This window comes from Hordeum vulgare, chromosome 2H (genome assembly GCF_904849725.1).
Source record: "Hordeum vulgare subsp. vulgare chromosome 2H, MorexV3_pseudomolecules_assembly, whole genome shotgun sequence".
In the NCBI taxonomy this organism is placed as follows: Eukaryota; Viridiplantae; Streptophyta; class Magnoliopsida; order Poales; family Poaceae; genus Hordeum; species Hordeum vulgare.
In genome coordinates this window covers 631,738,320-631,744,112 of record NC_058519.1, presented here as the reverse complement: position 1 = coordinate 631,744,112, position 5,793 = coordinate 631,738,320, and positions in this window count along the sequence as shown.

The following is a 5,793-nucleotide window of genomic DNA, read 5'->3' as shown; positions in this document are numbered from 1 at the left end:
CTACCTGAAGATGAAGATGCCGGGCCAAAGGGCATCATCACCATTGCTGGCGACTACAAAAAGTCGCTCGAGTGCGCCCAAGATAGCAGCCTCGCCGACGCTCTGGTTATCGCTGAGGAGAAGCGGCAGATCGACCGGCTCGTGGCCCAGGCTACCGAGCAGCCGACGATTCCTTCTCCTCCGTCCCATTCGGCCGGCGAGGGCTCCTTCAAGCCGGCCAAAGAGACCAAGCAGGTCCCACTCGACCCTGCCAACCCCAAGCAATGCGTCACCATCGGGGCTGGCCTCAGCCCCAAATAGGGAGGCGAGCTCGTTGACTTCCTCCATGAGAATCGGACATCTTCGCATGGTCCCCCAAGGACATGTCGGGTGTTCCGAGGAAGTGTGCCGAGCACAAACTTCACGTGCGATCGGATGCAAAGCTGGAAAAACACTCGGCGAAGCAGTGCACAATTGGAGAAGAGATTACCCAGCTCGTTGCAGCCGGCTTCATCATGGAGGTTTTCCACCCGGACTGGTCAGCTAATCCAGTCCTGGTGCTGAAAAAGAACAACACCTGGCGAATGTGTATCGACTACACTAGCCTGAATGACAACGAGCCGGTTAATACACTGGCCAAAATTGGCTCCATGAGACAGGCCATCCCAGCCGGCGTCTCCCTCGAGCAACTCCACAAGCCGTCTATCAGGTCGTCTCCAGAGTCGGCATCGATCTTCATGCCGGCTGATTCTATGGTGCAAGCGCCGTCGGCTCCACCAGCTATGCCGGCTACAGCTCCTATGCCGGCTACGCTGGCCATGCCGACTCCAATAGCGGCACCGGCTGAATCTACGGTGCAAGCACCGTCGGCTCCACCAGCTACGTCGGCTACAACTCCTGTGCCGGCTACGCTGGCCATGCCGACTCCAATAGCGGCACCGACTGAATCTACGGTGCAAGCGCCGTCGGCTCCACCAGCTACGCCGGCTACAGCTCCTGTGCCGGCTACGCTGGTCATGCCGACTCCAATAACGGCACCGGCTACAACAACAACTCCGGCTTCGCCCTGCTTCGAATCCTGTCGTCTCGACACCAAGTGGGTGGACGTCATGGAGGTAGACGGCGAGCCAGCTGCCACAACAACACCAGAGACACCTCGTCTCGAGCCCACGACTGTTGCTTCACCAAGCGCGGGGGCTGCAGAAGCCCCTAACAGTCAGGTCGAGGCGGAGCTAGCCCCTGTGTCGGCTCCGTCATGGGCTCAACCTATCCTCTCCTTCCTCCTTCGCGACGAGCTTCCTCAAGACGAGACGGAGGCGAGGCAGATCCAGCACAGATCTGCAGCCTACGCCATCATCAATCGTGAGCTGGTACGTCGTAGCATGACTGGCGTGTTCCAGCGCTGCATCGAATCAGAAAAAGGACAGGAGATCCTCAGATACATTCACCAGGGGGAGTGCGGGCATCATGCCGCCTCTAGAACCCTGGTGGCCAAGGCGTTCCTCCATGGATTCTACTGGCCCACGGCCCTCGAGGAAGCTGTTGATCTAGTCGATAAATGCGAAGGCTGCCAATTCTTCAGCTCAAAGAGCCACATGCCGCCTTCAGCCCTCAAAACCATCCCCCTGTCATGGCCGTTCACCGTGTGGGGGCCGGACATGGTGGGGCCCTTCAAGACGGCTCATGGCGGCATGACCCACCTCTTGGTAGACGTCGACAAATTCACCAAGTGGATCGAGGCCAGACCTATCAAGAAGCTTGATGGCCCCACGGCTGTCAAGTTCATCACGGACATCTCTGTTCGATATGGCGTCCCCCACAGCATCATCACCGACAAGGCACCAACTTCGCCAAACGCGCTCTGGCGCTCTACTGCTCCAAGGTAGGCATCCGGCTCGATTTGGCATCAGTGGCGCATCCCCAGTCAAATCGCCAAACGAAGAGGGCCAACGGCCTGATCCTGGCCGGCATCAAGCGAAGACTGGTGGCACCACTTGTCAGGTCGGCCGGCTGCTGGATCGAAGAACTGCCGGCTGTACTATGGAGCCTCCGCACCACGCCCAACCGGTCGACCGGCTTGACTCCGTTCTTCCTTGTATACGGGTCCGAGGCTATTATTCCGACGGATATCGAGTTTGACTCGCCTCGGGTCACCCTGTACATGGAAACGGAGGCGAAGGAGGCAAGAGAAGATGGTGTGGATCTCCTCGAAGAAGCAAGGGATTGGCCTTGAGCCGGACGGCCATCTATCAACAGAAGCTGAGATACTACCACAGCAAGAAGATCAAGCCTCTCTCTTTCAGAGAGGGAGACTTGGTTCTCACAAGAATCCAGCGCACCGCCGGCCAGCACAAGCTCTCATCCCCATGGGAGGGACCCTTCATCATCAGTAGGGTGTTGCACAACAATGCATACTACTTGATCGATGCCCAAAAGCCAAGGAAGCGCAAGAGGGACGACTCCGGCCAGGAGATGGAACGTCCATGGAATGCGGCGTTGCTTCGCCGGTTCTACTGCTAGAAGGCAAGTATCGAACATGTAAAGAGCATGCACATATGTATATTTCTCCCTCTTCAGGGATTCCAAATGAATGCAATGAAAAGAGCATGCCTCATGCTTCTTTTTAAATTCATATCTAGAGTGCTCACTCTGCGAAGCCCCTTGCTGCTCTGATAAGCTCGGGGGCTCGCTAGCCGCCCGGACGCCTTCCTTATGTTGTAGAAGAACACATAGTGTACGCCGGACCGATCCCTGGTCACCTCGTAACAGCTGCAGACCGGCTCCAGCCGTCCGGCTAGCGAGGCGACGCTAGGTAAGGCCGGATGCATCCAAAGTTCGACTACAAAAAGGTTGCCAGCTCGGGTTAGCTCGATCTATTTTACAATCTCATTCAAGCCGGCCTCTGCTGGTTTATGTCTGAATCTTTAAGTCTTGATGGCTTCGAAAAATCTAAGTCTTGTATTCTAAGGCCAGAAACCTTGACCCAGTCACACACCGGCTCCCGGTTGTCGGGCTGGCGAGGTGGAAACTTGGGGATATAGGGATTGGAGAAAAAGAAGTCAACCAGGAATCAAAAGCTAAAGATATAAAACAACACGCATGGCAATACGAATATAATGTTGAATACATACATTCAAAATGCATTGGCCCACGGCCAAGGTTAATTACACCCCCCAGTGGGTGGAACTGTTGGACTGACAAGAAAATTGCAGACAACAAAAACAGGACACCGGCTACGGGGCTGCGCCCTCATCGGTCGCCCCGGCTGCTGCTCCTGAAGTGGTGGCTTCACCATCGCCGGCTGCTCCCGAGGCGGTTGCGCCGTCTCCTCCGCGAGGGCTCCCGGCTCCGTCCGCACCGGAGTCGGCGTACGCCGCACCGCTGGAGGCGGCAGCAGTATCCACTTCGTGGGTCATCTCGCCGGAGCTGCCATCGGCGTCATAGGGTTGAAGGCCGTGTAGATCTTCAGGGATCACATTGCCGCCTTCACCCCGCTCCAAGTTGAGCTCGTCCCAAGCGGCGTACTCGGCGATGTCGCTGGCCCTCACGCGCAGCGCCTCCTCCACAGCCTGCAGCTCCGCCTCTGAGCCGTTGCGCTGAGCGACGAGCTTGCCCAACTCCAGGTTTCGATACCATGACTTGGCCAAGCACAGGGCCATGTAGGCTCCAACACGCGCAGCCGAGGCGCGCCAGGCATCAAGGCAATCCTCGCCAGCCGCAAGCCAGCGGGCGAGCCGGCTCATCGACGCCGGCTCCACGCCATCCGGCCACAGGGCCGCCATCATCGACGAACCTGCGACCTGGCTCCGAGCCACAGACTCGCCCACGACGCGCAGGCGGGCCCTGAGGCCCACTCCGATCTCCTCCACGCTCCAGCCGGAGGTAGCATCTACCTCTTGCCCAGCCGCGCGGCGCTCCTCATGACTCACCTCGACGGCCGTGTTGGCTGCCCCCTGTGTCTCAGGGAAGAGGCCTGAGACAGAAAAAGGGGTTCGAAAACGAGTAAGAAGAGGAGACGGCCTAGAAAGTTCAAGACAAAACAAAAAGAAGACTCACGATGGAAGGCGCCATCAGTCTCATGAGCGCTCTCCAGGACCTCAAGCTCCCGCACCTTGCTCGCTTGAGTAAGGCGGGCAACTTCCTCCTGGAGGGTCGCCGCAGAATCCAGGGTCTTGGACAGCTGCGTATGCTTCTGGACAAGGGCTTCCTCCTTCTCCCTCAAGGCGACGTCCTTGAGCTTCATCTCCCCGAGATGAGCCGACGCGAGGCGTTCCATGTCGGTAGAGTGGGAGGCGTCCTTCTCCTGCAGCGAGGCGCGTAGCTGCTCCAGCTCGACCCGGTTGGCCGCCTCGAGCTCCTTCTTCTCCGTCTGGAGAAGAGTCGGTTGCTCTGGAGCCGGCCACCTGCTCGCGGAGAGCGTCCCGCTCCACGACGACTTTGCCCAGCCGGGCTTGGAGCTCGGCAACCTGGCCATCGGCCGCCTGGCTCTGAGCCCGCAGCTCGTTATAAGCCTGCACCTGGGCATCATAAAGATCCTGCAAAAACAAAGAAGAAGCAGAAGTGAGATTCGGCCTGGTTAAGTCATAACCAGCCCGATTCTCGGGGGCTACACCCAGTGGGTGCGCTAGCGCGCCCCCACTAAAGAAGCAAAAGAAGAAGAGAACCTCAAAGAGATCCGACCCGGCCGAAGCTCGGCCGCCCCGATTCTCGGGGGCTACATCCAGTGGGTGCACTGTCACGCCCCCACTGATGCAAGAAGAAGAAAAGGAAAAAATTCAAGACCAAGATGAGGCACTTACCCTGGTGCGCTCCTCGAGGCGCTCCAAATCGCTGCCTACTACACGGGCCGCCTGGTCCACCTTGAACTGGCTGTTGGCAAACAGCGACACCAACTCCGGGACACCGTGGAGCGCGGTGCCTGCAGGCAGCCTCGCGCGAGCCAGGTTGGCCGCTCGTCGAGACTTCATGGGTCGGCTCCCAGCCCGGGCTCCAGTCCCCAGCGCAGCCGGACCGTGGTGGGGGATGACGATGGCGCTTGCTCTAGGTGCTGGCGGGGCGGCCGGCTCCGCCTCCTTGATAGGAGGTGGATGGGCCGCGTCCGGCGCATCCATGGTCACCTCTGGTGCATCAGGGGCCACGTCTGGCGCGTCCAGGATCAGATCCGGCGCGTCGGACGCCGCCTCGGCCCTGGGGGAGTTGGGGATCACCTCTAGGTCCACCGTTGCAAAGGCGTCCGGCTCGGAGGGCTGGGCCTCCTCAGCCCTCGGGCACGCCTCGAAGCCGCCTCGCTAGCTGGCTCCTCCACGCGAGCATGCGCGGAGGGGTCATGTCTAGCCTTCGTACGCTTCTTGATACGTCGCAAACGTATCTATAATTTTTGATGGTTTCACGCTGTTATTTTGTCATCTTTGCATGTTTTGTTTACCTTTTATATCTTTTTTGGGACTAACTTATTACTTCACTGCCAAGTGTCTGTTCCTGTTTTTTCTGTGTTTTTGAATCTTTCCAGATCTGATTTTGGAACGGAGTCCAAACGGATTAAAATCCCCGAAATAAATTTTTCCAGAACAGAAGAAGATCGGGAGGCTTGAGGGCCAAGGAAGTGGGCTCTCAGGGAGTCCACAAGCCCTGTTGCCGCGGCCAGGGGGACAGGCCGCGACAACCAAGCTTGTGGCCCCCCTAGCGCTCCCCTGCCCTAGGTCTTTGGCCTGTAAATTCCCTAAAAATCCAGAAAAAATGAGGGCATCCACGAAAACACTTTTCCGCCGCCGCAAACTTCCGTTTCCACGAGATCTCATCTGGAGACCCTTCCCG